This window comes from Pogona vitticeps, chromosome 3 (assembly GCF_051106095.1).
Source record: "Pogona vitticeps strain Pit_001003342236 chromosome 3, PviZW2.1, whole genome shotgun sequence".
Classification (NCBI taxonomy): Eukaryota; Metazoa; Chordata; class Lepidosauria; order Squamata; family Agamidae; genus Pogona; species Pogona vitticeps.
Genome location: NC_135785.1, coordinates 8,928,924 through 8,951,993, shown reverse-complemented (window position 1 = coordinate 8,951,993; position 23,070 = coordinate 8,928,924). Strand labels below are relative to the sequence as shown.

General features: G+C 45.0%; 1 long non-coding RNA gene across 1 annotated transcript in view; it reads left to right on the top strand.

Annotated features, from left to right (window-relative positions):
• The window catches only part of LOC140705535 (uncharacterized), a 63,400-nt gene that overhangs the window by 27,750 nt on the left and 12,580 nt on the right, over positions 1-23,070 (top strand). The window contains exons 3-4 of the long non-coding RNA XR_013543252.1: positions 15,194-16,449; positions 16,721-16,812. This is a non-coding gene — a long non-coding RNA (uncharacterized LOC140705535). The remainder of the gene's footprint in view (positions 1-15,193; positions 16,450-16,720; positions 16,813-23,070) is intronic.

Below are 23,070 nucleotides of genomic sequence, written 5' to 3'. Positions count from 1 at the left end.
GGGAGGGGGTTGCTCATGGCCCGAGGCCACCCTTTGCCCATCCCAAGGCAATAGGGCTTCTTCCATAAGAGTCCATTCAGACAATCTACCTTTCACTTTCAGGAAATGATGAAAAAAGTCCAGTCCATAGAGCCTTTAAGGAGATGTGTGTGTGTGTGTGTGTGTGTGTGTGTGTGTGTGTGTGTGTGTGTGTGTGTGTGTATCTTGTTGTTGTTATAAACATGGCATGAGATTTGTTACAGTTTTAATGTGGATTGTATTTTATAGTTTATGTCTTTGCATTTTGATGGCTTCCCAGTTACCTTGCACATTTGTTGAAGGTGGGAGGGCATGGCATAAGTCTCTTGAACAATAAATACGCAAGGACACATAAAGCAAGATGATGGACATACCTCTTCCAATCCTAATCTCCCTTGCCTTGCATCTTCACATGTTTTCTCTTTCATCTGGAGGGCATGACGATCTTTTGCCGTGAAGTTCTGGCAAATGTCACAGTTGTTATTTAGTGCTCTAGCAGTTCAGGTCTTGCAAGTTTTATCTCTCTTCTGTCACTTCCCCCTGTATCTCCCTTTCAAAAGCCTGAGCAAAGAAGTACTTTGTACGAGTGTTTTGATGCTGTAGACCCCCACAACAAAAGATAACAACCAGGCGGGCAATAATGATTCAGAGGTGTAAATGAGACATATCAAGCTTAATACTTGGCCAGTTTGCCTTCTGGCATCTGTGTAATCTGCCTTTCCAAGATTCCTGCTGGAGAAATACAAGGATTAAATGCCCTCTCGGTGGACTGCTCCAGGGGTGGGGAGCATTAGAGCTTCAAATTTTCCTCTGTGCAGAATCCCTCTCTTAACTTTATAGTACAAGAGCTCCTAATCACACTCTATAAAGAACAATAATAATTTAGACAATCCAGAAAATGACACCAGGAGTTCAATATACTTAGAGCAAACATGACTGAAGGTGTTGCTAATTCAGTGAGGGGCCACCACGGATGAGGCTCTACCAGTATTACTAGCAGTACTTCTTGTTATGATGATGATGTGTAGGTGAACATATGCTTTCATGCCTGTTGGAAGGCATCACAAGAGACTTAAGCTTTGGCAACATATACTCAGCTTGGTACAATGCCAGGCTGGGCTATGTGATGGTTTCATGGAGAAGATCCCTCAACAGTATTCTGGTTCTGCTGCTACCAGGTAGGACAGGGGTCATCAAACTATGGCCCGTGGGCCACATCTGGCCAACATTGCTCTTTTGTCCAGCCCGTTCCCTTCAGGCCATACAGGGGTGCGGGCAGGGGTGAGTGTGGACTTCCATGCAGGCCGGGTGTGTGCATGCATCTGTGCCTGTGTGCGGGGGGTGCGTGCATGTGTGTGGGCAGGCATGTGTGTGTGCAGCTGCACTTACACATCTCAGCATGCACACACACACACGTTCCTTCGGCCCTCAAAAACTTTAAACTATCCAGCGTGGCCCTCATTGTGAAAAGTTTGGAGACCCCTGAGGTAGAAGATGGTGTCCCTCAGTATTTAAACCTGATATGCTTCCTAAGTCTTAGCCTAAAGGGCTACAACTTAGAATTACATTGACGCTTTGGCCAAGAGGGAATGCAGGCTGCCAACTGACTTTTGGGAAAGGGGCATCATTTAGTGGTACATGGGGTCAGGGACGTTGACGAGTCTTTGGGTCCGAGCGCCAAGTCCGAGTCCGACTCTTTGGTACCAAGTCCCAAGTCTGAGTCTTTGTTATTGAGTCCAGAATTCCAAGGCCCAAGTCTGATGCCCTACTAAAAACAAGCTTCCCCCCCCAACAAAAAGGAGGGGTAGGGATGGGGTTCTGAGTCATGAGTCGCATCCGGGTCATTGAAAAAAATACCGTATTTTTCGCACCATAAGACGCACTTTTCCCCCACAAAACAGGTGGGTGGAAAGTCTGTGCGTCTTATGGAGCGAAGAAAACAGATTATATTTTCCTGTTTTCTTCTCCTAAAAAATTGGTGCGTCTTATGGAAAGGTGCATCTTATGGAGCAAAAAATACGGTAACCTGAGTCAAATGTGAGTTGAGTCACCAGTGCGACTTGCATCCCACTTGACAGTGAGTGCCATGGCTCAAGCCCCATCTCTACACAGGGTAGCCATATGTCCTTTTAAAAGGGAGCTCACTCCGCCTTGGGGATTCGATCTTACGACGGCTGGTCTTCTGACCTTGCAACACAGAGGCTTCTGCGGTTTAACCCACAGCAGCACCACGTCCCAATTGAAAGTGGCCACCCTGCAGCTAATCAGCTCCGGCACATAATTCTGGTTCTGCTGCTTCTTTACTGGGAGAGGATGATGATACCCACGATTTAAGCAGGGCTTAACGATTTTCTAGGTGATTCTCATGGTTTGAGAGTGCAGGACATATCATGGTGGGCTCAGGCTACAGGAAGCCAGATTTTTGGCGGAATATCAGGAAAAACTTCTGAACTGTTAGAGCAGTACGACAATGGAACTCATGACCTCAGAAGGTGGTGAATCACCAACAGTGGAGACATTCAAAAGAAAAGTGGGCAACCCTCTGCCCGATCTGCTTTGATTTGGATCCCTGCTTTGAGCCAGGGGTTGGAGTCGATGACCTTATAGGCCCCTTCCAACTGCATTATTTCATGATTCTATGATAAACATGATGCACGTTCTAGGTCTTTACACATAGGGTTGGCATTTCAGATCTGCCTTCTTTAACCAAAGGGAGAATTGGGGCCTCTAGGATCACACAGTCAGGATGTTGGCAAGAGATGAGCATCTACTTCTGTGGTTCTTAACGTTGTGTCTTGCCGACAGCTTGGACTTCACTTCTAGAATCCCTGGTCCTCGGCCATGTTGTGGCCCAGGCTTTGGGGAAATGGAGAGTGAAACCATGGGAAGACCGAAAATGGGAACCAATTAATCTGGAACTTTCTATAACCGGGGTAAAAGGAGCCCCATTGTATTATTTTAAAATGCAGTTGACTGACAATGATGTGAAGGTTTCCTTTAAGAACACTCATTCTCTCTCTCTCTCTCTCTCTCTCTCTCTCTCTCTCTCTCTCTCTCACCCCCCACCCACCCTCACACTCTCTGGAGGGTAATAGAGATATGTCAAGCCTGATTGTTATTGCACATGTCGGATATGTTGAAGGGTTGGATAAGGAAGGTCATTGTATTCTCATGGAGAGGGTGGCTTGTATGATTAATGACTGGCCCTTGAATTCTCAGATGGGGAGATGGAAGGAGGAGATAGAGTCTGCCGTACTCCAGAGAGACTCAAGAGCAATGGAGGTTTGTGTTGTCCAACCCCCGGCGCCCCCTCTTCTACGGCTTTGTTCTATTAGGCGTTTCCTGTGCTGGAGCTAAAGTATTCAAGGCTTCTTTGTCGGGCACCCCGTTCACACTTTCTGTCCCCCCCTCCCTAAAATGTAGGTCTGTTATTGCCCTGTGAGTAGAGATTAGTCGCTCTCTTTTCTGCAGCTGTTGCGTGGGCACAGAGGAGACTTCAAAACACAGCCCGATAAAATCAAGAAGATAAAGTAGTCCTCCTTTGAAGAGCCAGTGAAGCACATGCCTTGCCTGGAAATCAGAATTGCCAAGTCTCAAGGTGCTGTCTCAGATTTCAGGGAATGGATATCTTCTCTGTATGGGCAGGTGGGAATGAAAGATTTCAGGATGAGTAGCCCTGGAGGAAGAGAAAGGTTGTTTTTTGCTCTGTGACGTACTCACGAAGTCTGGCAACCCATCTCCACCCATTCCAGCTGGCAGCAGTGCTGGCTGGGCCAGGTCTTGTGGTTGGCAAAGCAAAAAGTGAGCAGTGGGGAAAAGAAGAATAAAACTCTTCTTTTCCATCTCTGGCTAAATTTGTCTAACTGTGCAGAAGAAATTCAGGGATTTACACAACAGAATAGAATCAAGCTCCCCAGAGGAGACCACCCCTTTCTCATTAACTGGAACTTACAGTCCCAATACCTCACTCTGAGATATCGGTAGGAGAAAGAATGAAAACGTGTCAACAGCAAACTGACAGACATGACTGCTTTCAACAACAGATTTCAACAAAGAAAAAGCACTGAACAAAGAGGTGGGACTTTCTTTGAATTCAGAGTGTCAATAAATGGACACTCGCCCAAGCCCAGAAAGGTCCCTCTTGGCCAAACTTGCTAAACACAGCATGCGAGGTTGTAAAAACTTCAACAGAGCTCAGAGGTTCATCATATAGTTTGCAGCAACACAGGGAACTCGACAGCCTGGTCTTCATTTCCAGAATCAGCTGGCTCCTTACTGCACTTTGTAGTCACTCTTTAATTGTACAAATACCTCCAGTTTGATCTGGTTTTGCACAGTTGCCCAATGACAATGCACACACCTAGTAGCAGCCAATGTATTTCCGATGAATCCAGGAATAAGATGGCTCTCATTTGGGTCGACAAAGTGAAAGGCCAGAAGGGCAGAATGAAGGGTGGAATCTTAACTAGCCACGATGACTGATGAACCGAAATTTCAGGTCGTTTGGGGAGAATTTGCCAGAATTTGAAATTCGTCCATCCAGGACAGAAAGAACTTGAAATTTAAAAACTTTGAATGGGGGGAAAAGTTAAACCTAAGCACCAGCCTGCACAGGTACTTTGTAACATAAACATCTTTTATGGGGTGTTTCGTTCCTGTTGTATTCTTCAACACCCTGATAAGATCCTGGAAGTCGGAGAGGAAGCGTGAGTCTGTAATGCTTGCCTTTTTGCTGGTTTTCCAGTACTGACTTGTTAATTAATTAATTTAATTTATTTATTTATTTAATTTAATTTATATGCCACCCACACTACCCAAAGCTCCCGATGGAAGAGACCGTTTGTTATGTTTTTTGCCTTCCACCTCTATAACAAGACAACAGTATTTCAGCCAACGTTCGGTGAAATTACTGCAGTTCCTGGAATCTGGTAGCTGGCATGTGTTCAGAAAGTGAATTAATTCTCATGTCTTGTAATAATAATGACTAGATAGCTGATCCCAAGAACTTTAGAATCTACCAGATGGGCGGGATATAAATCAAATAAATAAATAAATTAAATAAAATAAATTTATAAGCAGAACATCAGTTCTATTCCTTTCCCTTGTTTTCACCATTTTTCATCTCCAGCAGCCTTGTGGATGGGGAAAGCCCTGATAATGTCTCCCACACCAGCTCCTGAACCGGATTGGTACCCTGGTCCAACTCTAGAGTAAGAAAGAGGGAGAAATACAGAGTTTAAAGGATGGAGCAACCACTTTCAGGGCTTCTTCAGTTCGATCTGTTGCACAGTTTTGAATTTCTGGTAAAATTCCTTTTTGCTGTGCAGTAGAGTACAGAGATTCACAGAGGAGAATAGCTATAAGTTCCCTGGATAGCACCCCCCCCCCCACTTTCTCATCAACTGGCCCTTAAAGTCTCAATAACTCACTCTGAGACATTTGTAGGAGAAAGAATAAAAAATGTTTCTCATTTGCAGTTACTTGAAATGAAAGACCTGTGCATGCTGCTTTCTTTAATGAACATCTATTGGCAACCAACTGAACTGTTCAACAGCAAACAAACCATGGTCACCAACCAACTAAAAAAGAGAGAAAGCGTACTTAATAGAGAGACAGGGGCTCTCTTTGAATGCAAAGGCTGGTGCTGCATAGACAGACAATCAGTCTAGCCCCGATAAGTCCCTTCCTCCGTACAGACAGCATGTCAAGTTGCAAATAAACTCCAACATGATCCTGATCCTTTCCAGCAGCTTGGATGTGACCTCCAGCAGGCCGAGTAAGAAGCTGCTCTACTCAACCAGTTCATAAAGCAAATCAGAGAAACCGGTTATAATTGCCAGTTTCATACATTTACCTAAAGAGGATAGCAATTTGCATGAAATAAACTTGCACTAATATAAACTGCCTATATGCAAATTTAGAAACAGTTGACCTAGAAATACTGGGCATCTCACCCTAGAAGGATGGCTGTAACCCAAGCGACCCGTATGCCTACTGATGCTATCCAGAGTCTTTCTGCACAGGCACGAGATTCTATGAGACTCTATAAAACGAAGGGCTACATTTTGTAAAAGAGGGTCAGAGCTTGCAAAGGTTAAGGTGGCTGGAGCATTGTGGACACCGTGTTGGGTGATTCCTTATACAACATCACGAAAAAAAGGGAGGACCTGCGTTCACCAAGAATAGGACAAAAGAGGAGATCCTGACTTGCATGGAGCTGGATGTCCTAATTTATAGGTACAGAGGGCAAAATTAGAAGCCATTTGTTGTAATCTGAACAGAATCATAATGTGTCTCACTTAAACGGGGAGTCTGTGATGGGTGATCTGTGTGCCCACTGCTTCGTCTGCTGTTCAGGCATTCCTTGTGGGTGGGCAACTCCAAGGCCCATCTCGGAAAATCTGAAAAGAAGAAGAAGAAGAAGAAGAAGAAGAAGAAGAAGAAGAAGAAGAAGAAGAAGAAGAAGAAGAAGAAGAAGAAGAAGAAGAAGAAAAGCAATGTTTTCAAGATCTGCATCAACATTTCGGATGTCCCCTCTGATTTATTGATTATTTATATGCCACTTTTCTATGCCCTGAAGAGGATCAAAGGTAGCTCACAACCATTAAAACTGTACAGTGGTAACAGGTTCAAAATATTACATTAAAAAAAACACACAATTAAATGTTGTTAGGTTTCTTAGCTGTTCTCTCCATTTGGATTGATAGCTGAATGAAGGTATACAAAATCTCTAACTATTTTAATTTATTCATTTATTCATTGTCAACACTAAAGTGGTCTAGTTCTTCTGTAACTGGCTTTTTTTTGGTCCAATTAACATTCAACTGTAGTCTTGCTTTGGCCCTTTTTTCCTTTCACTATCCCTATTCAAGTCATTGCTGCTTTCTGTCATCTGGCTATCTTAAATTAGTGATGGTTTTCCCCACCAATGTCCATTAAATATTAATCTAGATTAAAACTAAGATTTAAAACAATTGTATAAAACCATTTAAAAATAATTTAAAGTATCTAAATTTCATACACATAGCATTCTCTAAAACACGCCCCTTATTGCTTATAAGTCTGTTTGAGAAGGACAGTTTTTGCCAGATGACAGAAGGACAAGCGTGAGGGGACTAACCTGTCTTCTTGGACAAGTGTCCCAAAGCCTGGGAATAGCTACTAAGAAGGCCCTTTCTTATGTCCTTCCCAAATAAGCTTGGGAAGGTGGTAGAACTGAGAAAAGGGCCTTTCTGGGCAATCTTAAAAGCTAAGAAGACTCATATGAGGTGATATGATCCCTCAAAGAACATGGACCCACGCTGTATAGGGCTTCATAGGTAGTAACCAGAACAGGTCCATCTGGTGGGGACATAGGAGAGAGCCTTCTCTGTCGCTGCTCCCAGACTCTGGAACTCCCTCCCACTGGAGACCAGACTGGGCCCATCTTTGTTGTCCTTTCACAAACAAATGGTTAACTGTCTATCTGAGAGAGGACTTTTTAAATGGATTGTTGTGCCATGTTGCTTTTCAATATGTTTTCAGTATTGATTTTATTTACTTTTATTAATATGATATTTAATTCTCTTCAAATGTTTTTGTTCTTCTTGTTTTTAGCTTTTAATTTATTATTTATTTATTTAAAATGATTTCTATCCTGCCTTTCTCCCTGAAAGGACCCAAGGCGGCTTACATCATTAAAATAGTATTTAAAAGCAAAAAAACCATAAGTATACAAATATTTTAAAAAAGAATGAAACAAATATTATATTAAAATGGCAACTAAGATCAATATTAAAACACATTGAAAACAACAGAGTACAACAGTCCATTTAAAACCCCTCTCAGACCACCGGTCATTAAGGAAAAAAGCCTGCCTGAAGAGAAAGGCCTTTAGATAGTGTCTTTTGAATGGCGTAAGCTGCCTTGGGTCCTTTTAAAGGAGAAAATCAGGGTAAAACAAGTTTGAATCCATCCATCCATCCATCCATCCATCCATCCATCCATCCATCCATCCATCCAACCAACCAACCAACCAACCAACCAACCAACCAACCAACCAACCAACCAACCAACCATCCATCCATCCATCCATCCATCCATCCATCCATCCATCCATCCATCCATCCATCCATCCATCCATCCATCCAACCAACCAACCAACCAACCAACCAACCAACCAACCAACCAACCAACCAACCAACCAACCAACCATCCATCCATCCATCCATCCATCCATCCATCCATCCATCCATCCATCCATCCATCCATCCATCCATCCATCCATCCATCCATCCAACCAACCAACCAACCAACCAACCAACCAACCAACCAACCAACCAACCAACCAACCAACCAACCAATTGAAGTGGGACTGGAAACAGACGCCTTAGAATTCTTTATATATGAACTAAACTTGTGCTAGACTGCGTTTCAAAGGGAGGACACCCTGAAAAAAGGAGAATCGTCTTCCCTAAAAGAAGACATTTGGCGGCTTTAAGAGTTGTCATTAGAAACACTAACTCACCCAAGCTCTTGGCAGGGTGTGACAAAAGGTCGCCGTATATTAATATTTCATTGTGAAATATTAATAAGGGATTGCTATATGGTAATATATGGTAGAGATGGGCAAGAACCGGAAAAAATGATGAATCGGGGCAGTTTTTCGGTTTGTTTTTCCGGTTGGTGCTGGGGGAGGAGGGCAACCTCATGCCTCCAGCCCCTCTTCGGACCACCCGCCCCCTTCCCACGGCCCTTTGTCGCCACCCTCAGAAGTCTGGCTTCCCTTCTGGAAAGAAAAGTCCAGCATGTTGTTTTATTTCTGCAAAATGGCTTGCACAGACCAAGCCACAGACCGAACCACGAATCAGCCCAGTGCGTGGGTGGTTGTCCTTTTTAAAAAAATCCATGCCCATCTCTAGTTTATGGCTAATATCCCACTAAACATGGGGGAGGAGGAAAAAAAATTCAGCCGGAGACCTTTTAAAATATTTTTTTTTTCAAAAATGCAGATGGGTTCCAGACTGAAGCTTTTCGCCCGTGCAAATTATCCTTGTTTTGCTGAAAATAAGAACGGACTCTTCTAGGCAACGAGTTTGTCTCTCTCGGACAAGAGGCCCATTTATCATGGCTCTCCCGCTCTGAGTCACCTGCCCTTGCCGGGAGGAGGTGTCTCTGGGTTTCAGCCCTGGAAGGACAAGGTCTTACCCCAAAGAAAAAAGAAAAAGAGGGGAGGAAGATGTCATGAAAGCTAACGAGAGCTGCGACAGCTGCAGCTTGTTAAGGTTTTGCTGGAGGGCTGGTTGTAACCGAGACTTTTTAAAATATACACCCCGGTCAAATAAACAGCATCTCAGTCGATCAGCAAATCTTATATTGGATCCTGAAGATTATATTGATCTGCCTAGTCTTCCCCCCTCTCCCGTGCACACGTATATGTGTGTGTTTTGGCTGAGAAAGTGAAGAGATAAGAGGTATTGTTACATAAACGGTGCAGATTGGACAGAGGCATCTCGGAGCGGTTGCAGTGGTGTAATAGATCCACAGCTCCTGGGATTCAGGTGTTGGGAGTTTTCGGATGGGAAGGAACAAAGACATCTTTGGCCACATTCCTGCAGCAACTCACCGCACTGCCAGTGGCCCACTCTGTATTCTGCGACTGTTTGCTGAAGCTCAAAAATTGGGAGAAATCAGTAGAGTCATAGAATCATGGAGTTGGAAGGGGCCTATAAGGCCATCAAGTCCAACCCCCTGCTCAAGGCAAGAATCCAACTCAAAGCAGATTTGATAGATGGTTTTCCAATTTTCTCTTGAATGCCTCCAGCCTTTGAGCGCTTCACCACCTCCCGAGGTTATGGGTTCCACTGTTGTACTGCTCTAACAGTTAAGGAGTTTTTTTTCCTTACATTCAGCCGAAATCTGGCTTCCTATACCTTGACGGACGTCCTGCTGCTTTTGAGGGATGTGTGTGGCCAGTGGCTATAATGTCAGGGGATTCTGCGAGTGCTATTCCTGCACAAAAAAAACCTTCCTGAATTCCTTCACTTGCTGAATGATTCCAAAGGCTTCAATCTCCCAATCACAACCCCCCCGTAAATCAGCAAGCAAATCCCATAATTGTTATGGACGATGACACCTTCATTCATGCTCCTTCGGGAGCCCCCTCTGTTCTATTTCTCAATTAACCTGCAATTCAAAACAAGCCTATGCGAGCATACGGCACAGCCCAAAATAGGCAGAAAAGCATTTCTAAAATATTCTTTTCCTCCAAACACGCATTTCTAAACATATTCAGATCCTATCAGGTAGCCTTCTAAATGGATTTTGACCGCCAGCACTGTGCCAGCTGTGCTAAGATCTGCGTTGGAACAGGAGATGTAAAATCTACCACGTAGCAAGGATGTTGGCAAATCTTTAGCTCTGAGTCCCAAGTCTGAATTTGAGTCATTGGTATCAAGTCCCAAGTCCCAAGTCTGAATCCCTATTAAAACAAGCCTTTTCCCCCCCAGGAAAAAAAAGGGAGAGGCGAGTGGGTTCTGAGTTAATTAGTCAAGTCCGGAATCATTGGGGAAAAAAAAAATCCAGAGTCAAATTCAGCTTGACACTGAGTCCTGCCACATAGATTAAGTTCCCACTTACACTTTGGACCAAGAGACATGAATCAGGTCAGGCCAGATCGAGACAAACACCAACTCCTAATACAGCCCTTGTGATGGTGACACAGTGACCTCTGACATCTCTGTCCAGGGGAAATGCTTTGTAATTCTGTTTAATTTAAGGGGGTGGGGAATCATGACCGCTGGATAGCTCAGTGGTTTAGCCAGAGGTTGGGAGTTCGATTCCCCCCGTGTGCCTCCTTGATGGGGACTGTCCTTCACAATGCATAGAGTCCCTTCCAGCTCTGCAGTTCAAGGAATATTATTATTATAAAGATTATTTCTAATGTCCTACTTGTATATACAAATTAGTCTGTGCAGTCTAATGGGAATCAGTTCCCTAGCCGGTGACGGTAGTGGCACATTCAGGATCAGTGCTGGACAGGATCAGTGCTGTTGCGGGGGGGGGGGAGAGGGGGGAGAAGTAAAAATAGATGCAGCTGCAAGTTAACTACATCTTGTCTTTGGTTTTCTCATATTTATCCCAGGCCCCACTTATCAGACTTGGGAGTTTGGATAAGTATGCGTTTGTGAAGGATGCTCATGTCATAGCTGGACGAGAAGATTATTTACACTCATTATGCCACTATAAGTGGAACAATGTTAATTTGTTTCTCAATTGGCACTGATGATCGGAGAGTTTGACTGGGGCAGACAGCAAGTGACGATGGAGGGAGATGAAGAGCAGTCAAGTTCTCTCTTCCCGAAAACGGATTAGTCTTTGTTAGCCCCAGTGACGGACGGAGCTGTGCTAAGGAGGGGTGGGAGAGGCCATCCGGAGGGACACTGACGTTTTTTGGTACACTGATTATTTTCATTTTATTTGCAGCCTGCACAAGAGATGAGTCACAAGGAAAGCAAGCAAGCAAAAAAGGACAAAAATATAATCAAAGTGACCCCGAAATCAATATTACTAGAATATGGGGAGCATTCTCACCTGAAAGTAAAGCCTTTTTTTTTACTCTTTCTACTACAAATCCCTCAGAGTGCATTATCGAGACATTAAGTACCAGTTAATAAGAAGGGGGTGGTCTCTAGGGAACTTGTAGCTATTTTTCTCTGTGAGTCTCTGTACTTCCACTCTGTAGCAAAAGGAGATTATACCAGAAATTCAAAACTATGCAATAGTAACTTGCAGGAGAGCAGGCCAACTGAATCGGTGGGAGTCTCGTGAGTCAGGTTCTCTGTAGATTCCCTTCATTCAAAGTCGCCTCTTATAACTCAGACATACTGTATGTTGCAGTTAGAGCAGGCCCATACAAATCTGTGTCCCCCCACCCCCAAATGGTGGTGGTTGTTGTTCTTTGGTCATTAAGTCATGTCCAACTCTTCGTAACCCCATGGACCAGAGCACACCACGCCCTCCTGTCTTCCATGGCCACCCAGAGTTTGGTCAGATTCATGTTCGAAGCTTCGAAGACAGGTCATTAGCAATTGTGAAAAAAGCCAATCTCCTCCTCCAGCACCAACCGGAAAAACAAACCGAAAAACTGCCCCAATTCATTGTTTTTTCCGGTTTGTGCTCATCTCAACCATGTATTACCATATTGTTGTTGTTGTTTAGTTGTTTAGTCGTGTCCGACTCTTCGTGACCCCATGGACCAGAGCACGCCAGGCCCTCCTGTCTTCCACTGCCTCCTGGAGTTGTGTTAAATTCATGCTGGTTGCTTCGCAGACACGGTCCAGCCATCTCATCCTCGGTCGTCCCCTTCTCCTCTTGCCATCACACTTTCCTAACATCAAGGTTTTTTCCAAGGAGTCTTTTCTTCTCATGATGTGGCCAAAGTACTGGAGCCTCAGCTTCAGGATCTGTCCTTCCAGTGAGCTCTCAGGGTTGATTTCCTTCAGAACGGATAGGTTTGTTCTCCTTGCAGTGGTTGTAGTCTAGTGCAATTTATGCTAAGCAACAGTTTTTGTTCGGTTTGGTTTCGGTAAATTCCTTTATTTGGGAAGGGCTGGAGCTTGCTATTGTCTTACAAAAAAAAACTAAACATGAGAGAAAGTAAAACTGGCTTTTCCTGTCCTTGAACTTCATCCTTGCAATCCAGGTTTATCGGATGCTTTAAATCCAGGTGGTCCCTGACAGTTCCTATAGACATCGGACCGAGGCTGCTGGAAGAGAAGCGCACAGAAGAACATGAGACAGTTACTTTGTGAAACTCTAATTTCCAGAATTCCCCAGGCGGCTTGAACCGTGCCTGTTTCTTCAGCCAAACCCTCTCCTGTAATCCTGTCCAGAAGAGCAGGGTAGCAGCTCTTCGGCAGAATGAAGCCAAGGCGTATAAAGAGCCGTCCAAGGCGGTCCTGGGAAGGGGATGTAATTTTCACAGGATGGAACGGACGGCTCTTGGAAGGAACTTTTGCCTCGGGCTGAAGATTTATACAATGTTTTCTTTGAGTTCATAACGAAATGTCGCGAAGAAAGGGACTTGTTTATACAATAAGGCAGGGTGTGTGGGCTGGCCCGAGTCCAGCACCACCCGGATGAAGATTTCGCTTTGACCCCTCCAATGATTTCAGAACTTAAAAGGCTTTGTTAAGCTTTTCAAAACTGAGCTCTTTGGAAAGCATAAGCCTAGCCAAACTCGCTCTGGCAGTGCCCTATAAAACCTTCTTGCGTAGCCAAGGGTTGCGTTCTTGGGAGTAAGAAGGATAGTCACCATTTGAAACACCTTCTGAGGACTGGAAAGAGGGCCATCCCAATACATTTTGCTGCCTGGGTTGAAGGACAAGGGCCTCCCCTCCCTTCCAATTCCATTTATAAACTCTGACAGATTGGTAGTGTCCAGTCTTACAGAAGTGCTCACAATATAAGGCCAGCCAGAATCTAGGAACTACAATTCCCAGAAACCTTCAGTCATCATGGCCAGAGTCTGGGAATTCTTGTCTGAGGACTACAATTCCCAGAATCCTTCAGTCAGCATGGCCAGAGTCTGGGAATTCTAGTCTGAGGACTACAGTTCCCAGAATTCTTCAGTCAACATGGCCAGAGTCTGGGAATTCTTGTCTGAGGACTACAGTTCCCAGAATCCTTCAGTCAGCATGGCCAGAGTCTGGGAATTCTAGTTTGAGGACTACAATTCCCATAATCCTTCAGTCAGCATGGCCAGAGTCTGGGAATTCTAGTCTGAGGTTTACAATTCCCAGAATCCTTCAGTCAGCATGGTCAGAGTCTGGGAATTGTGGTATGAAGACTACAATTCCCAGAATCCTTCAGTCAGCATGGCCAGAGTCTGGGAATTGTGGTATGAGGACTACAATTCCCAGAAGCCTTCTGTCAGCATGGACAGTTACTGTACTGCTTGTGCAGTTCTGGGAGATGTAGTCCCAGTGCCATGCACAGCATCTGAAGTTTAGATTATTGCCTGCAGAACAGGCCATGTAGTGGGTCCAGCCAGGGCGGGCGCTATAGTTCCACGAGGACAGGGCAAGCGCCATCCCAATAAGAAGATAAAGGGGACACAGATTTGCCTGGAGTTTCATAATTTATATTTACAGATGCAAAATGAGGCAGGCTTTTAATGATTTGAACAGAATTACAGTATGTCTAATTTGAGTTCAGAAGACCTGTATGCTTGCAGCTGGGTGTGTGGCAATCCTTCAAATAGAGAAGTGTGAAAGAGGATACATGCCTACCTTACGACTAGCTTAGGGCTGTAATAGAGAACAACGGGATAGGCAGCCCAATCAGGAAAAACTTCCTAACTGTTAGAGCAGTACAAGAATGGAACCAATTACTGTGAGAGGTGGTGAGTGCTCTAATATGGGGCACATTCAAGATAAATTTAGACAGCTACTGGCAGACCACTACAGAGATGGACAAAACATGGCTTTCTATGTATTATCACTCAACTGCAGCTCCTAGCATTCCTGACTACTGGCTATGTTGACTAGCAATGATGGGATTTGTTGTCCAAAAATCACCTAGAAGGCTGCCCGTGGCTTCATCCTGGCCTATGTGAGGTGAAAATCTAAGTCCAGGCGTGACAAACTAAATCTAAAAATCCCTTGCAGAGCAGAAGGCAGGTAGAAAGATTTTTGATCAGCTGGTTGTTGTGGGTTTTTTGGGCTCTTTGGCCATGTTCTTAAGTTTTACTTCAGAACACGGTCAAAGAGCCCGAAAAACCCACAACCATTAGATCCCGGCTGTGAAAGCCTTCGAGAATACATTTTTGATCAGCCTTTGTGTATGGTTTTGTTATCATGAGAGGACCGTTGCTCAGAAATCCCACCAAGCGTGTTGGAGTTTTAGCAACACGGCATGCAGCCTTTAGTAGGTTTGGCTAGGAGGGGCCTTCCTGGGTTGGTGTCACTGTCGATCTATCCAGCATTAAACCGACATTTCCCTCCAACCTCTGATTTCAAAGAGAGCCCCACCTCTCTGTTCAGCATTTTTTCTCCTTTCCGTTTTCTGCTGGAAGCAGTTGGTGAATTTGCTGAAGTCTGTTGCTGAAAGCAGTAATGTGTGTCAGTTTGCTGTTTGTTCCGTCCCACTGTAAGTAATGAAGTGTTTTATTGTTTCCCCTACCCACGTCTCATAGTGAGCTCTTGAATAGCCATGTACCAGCTTAATAAGAAGGGAGTGGACCTACTCTGGGAAATGTGAATCTGTTCTGCCCTGTACACAGCTAGAAAAATTTAACTAGAAATTCAAAACTTGGCATCAAGGAGTAGAGAAGATTGGGCAGAATGTCTTGTCCACAAAGCCTACCGAGCCCCCAAAGAACAAGATAAGAGAAGGTTGAGATCTTAAATGTAAATCAAAGGAATTTACTTTTCTAAGGCTGGTAACCATTCAGGGAAGAGTTCTGGACTGCATGGGAGGAAGACAATGATTCTCTTCCTCCGTCCCTTCATGCTGAAGCCTGAATCCAAAAAAGGGCTCCTTTTATGAAAAGAGAGAATGATGGTAGGAGCTCCAGAAATAGAGCATCTAATATAGTGTGTGAGATTTGGCCCTAGAACGAAGCAATTAACAGCTGCGGAGCGAGAAATCAACATGGTTCATTACAGTCATGGGCAGACTAGCCTGTTTTTAATTGCTGCCTAAAAGCCATCAGGGAGGGTGCTAATGACATCCAATTATTCAGGGTGGTAAAATAAACAAAAAAAGGGAATTGTGAAAAGAGGCCAAAAAGTATATTTCCAAACTGGGAAAATGAGCAATAAAATGGTAGATGAGGTCCAGGTTAAGTAAATGATGCACATCAGGGCAGGAAGGGGAGGATGATGAGGAAACCAAAGCTAAAACTGTCTTCATAGATGCACTCATGGTATTTGCACAGGTGACATCTGACAGAGAAAGACAACCTTGAGGTTCTGGCTGAATGGCGACGTCAGCAGCATCCCGTTCCATAAGATTTCAGGGTCAAACCCCGAGGTCCAGTGGCAGGCCTCCTAGGGTGATATCTTTGGGGGCAGACCCTTTAGCCCCCAGATGGGAAGACAGGCAACACATGCCCGCTGATGCGTTTTGAAGGCCGATCTATGAATTCAAGCAGCAGTAGCAGCAGCATTTATGCAGCATGCAAAGCCATGGAAATGGCAAGGGTGCCTCTGAGCATGTCAAAATAGCACTTCCTAGGACGATGAGAATGCACTTTAAAATTATGGGTTAGTGGATCAATTAGTAAGCACCCTGTTATTTGAGACTTCAAGTCTAAAACCTGAGACCTGGAAGACAAACTAAGAGCCACAGCTTCCTTTATAGATATAATTCATCTCATTTGCGTTCTTCATTTTTACCTAACAGTATTGTCTTCTCCATGGACTCATGTTTTCTCACAATGTGCGCAAGGTACGGCAGCCTCAGTTTTGTCATTTTTTTGCTTCTAGAGAAAGTCGATGCTCAATTTGATGAAGCACCCACCTATTTATCTTTCTGGCGATTCATGGTATATGTAAAGTGCTCCTCTAACACTACATTTTAAGTGAATTTTTTCTTCTGTTCCTGCCAGCATTCTTCATTGTTCAGCCTTTATATCCATACACAGTAACTGGGAATATCATAGTATGCATGACCTTGGCCTAGGACTACAGGGACTCACCGTCTTCTTTTGATTTCCTAGCTGTAATCTCTATTTGGACTTTCTGCTACAACCTGCAACACTGTGGGAACCCGAAGACTTTTTGCAACTTGAAAAAGAAGAGTATGAGAAGGGTGAGTCACGACAACCATGAGATCAGGGGTTCCCAACCCTTTGGTCCCCAGGTATTCTTGGACTAAAACTCCCAGAAGCCTTCACTACTAGCTCTGCTGGCCATGATTTCTGGGAGTTGTAGTCCAAGAACACCTGGGGACCAAAGGGTTGGAAATCACTGTGTTAGACTCTATAGAGGCAGCCTCCAATAGAACTACCTCTCCCGTGCACCTTTTCAAGTCACAGAGAGCTCTGGGACCGCCATATTTCTAGGGCAATGGAACAGAAAGAAAGTGGCTTCATTCCCCAGAAGTAGTAGGCATCCTTCAGTCTCGAAAGACTATGGTATCGTGCTCTGTATGGAGGACTTGGAACAGCGTCTAGTGTGGCTGAGGAGGCCAATTCGAGAGTGACAATCCCTTCCACACTGGAGATAAATCCAATCTGTCCCCTGTCCAGCTCCCTGGTTTTGCTTCCTTTGTGACTTCCTCTTTGCCTCAGCCTGCTGGACAAGGGTCTCTTCAAATTGGGAGAGGCCGTGATGTACTGCCTGCCTCCAGGCTGAACGATCAGATGTCAGAGTTTCCCATCTGTTGAGGTCTATTCCTAAGGCCTTCAGATCCCGCTTGCAGATATCCTTGTATCGCAGCTGTGGTCTCCCTCTGGGGCGATTTCCCTGCACTAATTCTCCATATAGGAGATCCTTTGGAATCCGACCATCAGCCATTCTCACAACGTGCCCAAGCCAGCGTAGACGTCGCTGTTTCAGTAATGTATGCATGCTGAAAATTCCAGCTCGTTCTAGGACTACTCTATTTGGAACTCTGTCCTGCCAGGTGATACCAAAAATCCGTCGTAGGCAACGCATATGGAAGGTGTTCAGCTTCCTCTCCTGCCGGGCACAAAGGGTCCAGGACTTGCTGCAGTACAGGAGTGTGCTCAGGACACAGGCTCTCTAGACCTGGATCTTGGTATGTGTTGTCAGTTTCTTATTGAGCCATACTCTCTTTGTGAGTCTAGAGAACATGGTGGCTGCTTTCCCAATGCGTTTATCCAGCTCGACATCTAGAGAGAGGGTGTCAGAGATGGTTGAGCCAAGGTACACAAAGTCATGAACAACCTCCAATTCTTGTGTGGAGATGGTAATAGAGGGAGGTGAGTCCACACCCTGGCCCATGACTTGTGTTTTCTTCAGGCTGATTGTTAGTCCAAAGTCTTGGCAGGCCTTGCTGAAACGATTCATGAGTTGTTGGAGGTCTTCAGCAGAGTGGGCAACAATGGCTGCATCATCTGCGAAGAGGAAGTCCCGCATGCATTTCAGTTGGACTTTGGTCTTCGCTGTCAATCTAGAGAGATTAAAGAGCTTTCCATCTGATCTAGTCCGGAGATAGACACCTTCTGTTGCAGTTCCAAAGGCATGCTTCAGCATGACAGCAAAAAAGATCCCAAAAAGTGTTGGTGCGAGGACACAGCCCTGTTTCACTCCGCTTCGGGGATCTGATGTTGAGCCGTCAAAAACTACAGTGCCTTTCATTCCATCGTGGAAGGACCTGATGATGTTAAGGAGACGAGGTGGACATCCAATCTTGGGAAGTATTTTGAAAAGGCCATCCCTGCTAACCAAGTCAAATGCTTTTGTAAGGTCTATGAAGGCCACTAAGAGTGGCTGCTGTTGTTCCCTGCATTTCTCCTGCAACTGTCGGAGGGAGAATACCATGTCAGTGGTGGATCTATTTGCTCGAAATCCACACTGTGATTCTGGATAGACTCTGTCTGCAAGCACCTGGAGCCTCTTCAGCACAACACGGGCAAGCAGCTTCCCTACAACGCTAAGAAGAGAGATACCACGGTAGTTATTGCAGTCACCCCTGTCACCTTTGTTCTTGTACAACGTGACAATGTTTGCATCCTTCATGTCCTGTGGTACTCCACCTTCCCTCCAGCAGAGACAAAAGATTTCATACAGTTCGGTGATGATGATCTCCTTACCGCATTTCAGCACTTCAACAGGGATGTTGTCCCCAGAAGTATGCCTGGTGAAAAATACTGGGAACCCCCTCCATTCATTTCCTTCTGTACCTCACAGTTGTGTCGTCCACCCACTAAACCAGTGGTTCCCAACCTTAGGCCCCCAGATGTTCTTGGACTACAACTCCCAGAAGTCCTGGCCGGCACAGCTAGTGGCGAGAGCTTCTGGGAGTTGTAGTCCAGGAATATCTGGGGAACGAAGATTAGACACACACACACACACACACACACACACAGAGAGAGAGAGAGAGAGAGAGAGAGAGAGTATTTTTCCCAGCATTGGAACAAGTGCCATCCAGTTGGCTTTGGTACACAAAATGGTGGTGGGGACACAATTTTGATTCTTGCCATGGAGAGCAAAGCATCTCGGGGCAGCCCAAGACAAGCACATCCTCTTGTGGCAGACAATTCTGAAGCCTCCCAGCTTGGTGCCTTATTACGGATGACTCAGCTTCCTATATTAATGGAAGACAGAGATGGGCTTTGAAAGATGCTTTCAACATGTGGCTATTAGCAACACAAAAACAAAAAGTATAATGGCTTATTTTCACTCGGCTACCTCTTCTGTCCTAAGTCTTTAATACACATTCTCCTTCTTGTTTCCACTCTTTAGGAATGCAAGAGGTTGCCTGTCTTTGCCAAACTGCTTCATGACTGGAGAATATAAAGCCATGTTTCCTTGCCTATTGACTGTTCCAATTTTTCATCAGGTGGCCGAAAAAAAATATAAAAGGATGGAACAATTAGTTTTATGGCAAACACTTCAAAAAAGATTGCTGGGGGGGTGGGGGGTGGGGAGCTGGTTCTTTTCCTTTCCCCTTCTCTATAATGCCTTAAAGGTGCACAGCTGAGGAAGCAAGAGAAGAGAACATTTAACTGATTAATGCCAAACATAAAACCTTTTCCCATAAATTGTATTTGGTGCGGTCATGTATTGTATGCCCAAACAGCTCTGGTTCCTATGAGGATCAATCCTAATTCTCCATCTAGAAACAAAGAGCGAATGCTACTCTACAAATTTAAAACAGAGAACCCTAGTTTCCCAATCCAGGGAGCCTGGGAAGGAGAGCCAGCTAGGAAGGAGGGCAGCTTGCGATCAGAGCAAGGAGGTGCTCCCGTCTCCCCATGTTTTCGGATGCTGTGCCCCCCATCCCTGTCCATGAGCCACCCCATGGCTTGCAACACTGCTGTTCATTGTCTTCTGCGTTGATCTTTCCTGCACTGTTTAAGGTGAAACATCATCCCTCAAGCTGATTCTTCAAGTTTGCAACCTCCATCTTGGGTCCTTCTTTTCAATCCAAATGCTGTCAGTCAGGCTGCTTTGGGGTCTTTTCTGTTCCTCTTCACTCCTTCCAGCTCTGCTGGACCTTTCCTGTTTGTCCGTGTTTAACATTTTGATGGTATAATAAAAGCATTGCCTGTCTTGGTTTTTAATTCTCAGAATATATCATTCCCTTATATCAGCAATCTTCCAAGGTTCCTTCTTACCATTATTATTATCTGGGCTTCGGAAATCACTTGTTTCATCATTGTTCGTGATCATTTCCTATTAATGATTCTAGGTGGGCAGTAGGGATGTTGGCAAGTCTTTGCTACCAAGTCTCAAGTCTGAGTCTTTGGTACCAAGTCTCAAGTCTGAGTCTTTGGTACCGAGTCTCAAGGCTGAGTCTTTGGTACCAAGTCTCAAGTCTGAGTCTTTGGTGCCGAGTCTTAAGTCTGAGTCTTTGGTGCCGAGTCTTAAGTCTGAGTCTTTGGTGCCGAGTCTCAAGTCTGAGTCTTTGGTGCCGAGTCTCAAGTCTGAGTCTTTGGTGCCGAGTCTCAAGTCTGAGTCTTTGGTGCCGAGTCTTAAGTCTGAGTCTTTGGTGCCGAGTCTCAAGTCTGAGTCTTTGGTGCCGAGTCTTAAGTCTGAGTCTTTGGTGCCGAGTCTCAAGTCTGAGTCTTTGGTGCCGAGTCTTAAGTCTGAGTCTTTGGTGCCGAGTCTCAAGTCTGAGTCTTTGGTGCCGAGTCTCAAGTCTGAGTCTTTGGTGCCGAGTCTCAAGTCTGAGTCTTTGGTGCCGAGTCTTAAGTCTGAGTCTTTGGTGCCGAGTCTCAAGTCTGAGTCTTTGGTGCCGAGTCTCAAGTCTGAGTCTTTGGTGCCGAGTCTCAAGTCTGAGTCTTTGGTGCCGAGTCTTAAGTCTGAGTCTTTGGTGCCGAGTCTCAAGTCTGAGTCTTTGGTGCCGAGTCTCAAGTCTGAGTCTTTGGTGCCGAGTCTCAAGTCTGAGTCTTTGGTGCCGAGTCTTAAGTCTGAGTCTTTGGTGCCGAGTCTCAAGTCTGAGTCTTTGGTGCCGAGTCTTAAGTCTGAGTCTTTGGTGCCGAGTCTCAAGTCTGAGTCTTTGGTGCCGAGTCTCAAGTCTGAGTCTTTGGTATCAAGTCTCAAGTCTGAGTCTTTGGTGCCGAGTCTTAAGTCTGAGTCTTTGGTACTGAGTCCCAAGTCCCAGATCTGAGTTCTTATGAAAAACAAACTCTTTTCCTCAGGAACAAAAAGGAGGGTGCAGGAGGGTTCTGAGTCGCAAGCCAAATCTAAGTCATTGAAAAAATAAATCATGATGTCCCGTCCTAGTTGAATCACCAGCGCGACTTAAGTCTGACTTGACAATGGGTCCCATGACTCAAGTCTCCAACCCTGGTGGACAGAATGTGTATCTTCCGTTCTATTTTAAGCTTCAAATTAAGAGTCCCAGATTATTCAGAGTAGTAGAGACCTGATGAGGTGGATGTCGAGCTGGATAAACGCATTGGCAAAGCAGCTACCATGATCTCTAGACTCACAAAGAGAGTATGGCTTAATAAGAAGCTGGCTGCATATACGAAGATCCAGGTCTATAGAGCCTGTGTCCTGAGTACGCTCCTGCACTACAGTGAGTCCTGGACCCTTTGTGCACGGCAGGAGAGGAAGCTGAACACCTTCCATATGCGTTGCCTACGACGGATTTTTGGTATCACCTGGCAGGACAGAGTTCCAAATAGAGTAGTCCTAGAACGAGCTGGAATTTTCAGCATGCATACATTACTGAAACAGCGACGTCTACGCTGGCTTGGGCACGTTGTGAGAATGGCTGATGGTCGGATTCCAAAGGATCTCCTCTATGGAGAATTAGTGCAGGGAAAGCGCCCCAGAGGGAGACCACAACTGCGATACAAGGACATCTGCAAGCGAGATCTGAAGGCCTTAGGAATGGACCTCCACACATGGGGAACCCTGACATCTGAGCGCTCAGCCTGGAGGCAGGCGTTGCACCACGGCCTCTCCCATTTTGAAGAGACTCTTGTCCAGCAGACTGAGGCAAAGAGGCAATCCCGAAAGCAGCCAAATCAAGGAGCTGGACAGGGGACAAATTGTATTTGTCTTCAGGGTGGAAGGGACGTCACTCTCAGATTGGCCTTCTCAGCCACACTAGACGCTATTCCAAGACCTCTATTCAGAACATGTTACCATAGTCTCTCAAGACTGAAGGATGCCTAAAATTAAAAAATAAAAATAAAAGAAACCTGTCTGTTTTTATTCTGATGGATTTAACATGATTCAGGAAGTGGGGGATGCCCTCTTAAGTACCCCGTTAACTGACAAAGGAAGACATTGGATGCTTGCGGAAGTAAGGGAGGCTGCCCCCTGATTTCCTAGACTGTATTCCAAAAGAAGGCAAATACAAAGCCTTACACTGCTCTGAACCATTGAGGGCCCCCCCTCGTTTTCTAGCAAAAATTAGAGCAGAAACAACCCCCGCCACTTTACAAACAAGTGATGACATCAAAGTGATGATGATGTTACTCATTGCACCAAAAAGGTAACCCTCTTTTGGGTAATCCTAAAGAATACGAAGAAGAAATGCTGTCACTCTTCATTATGCGGAAAGGTAATAAGTCAGAGTAATGATGTTAATTTTTAATGCGTAGCCTCCAAACTCTGGATTATACAGGCCATTTTTGAGATTTGTTTGAGAAAGTCATAGCTTGGTGAAATGGAGTTCAAAACTGACTAGAGGAGACTGGGACACCCTTGAGCAAAGTCAGAGGGTGAGAGTTTATGAATAGCTGATATTTAAAGTCAGACTGTCCCCATTCCCTAGAACTAAGCATATAGTCCTCATGACTACCTGAATATGAATCTGTCTAATGCCTTTAGCCATCTAAACTGGGGAAGGTTTGTGTGTGTGTGTGTGTGTGTGTGTGCATGTGTGTGTGTGTGTGGGGGTGTTGTGGGGGTGTATAAA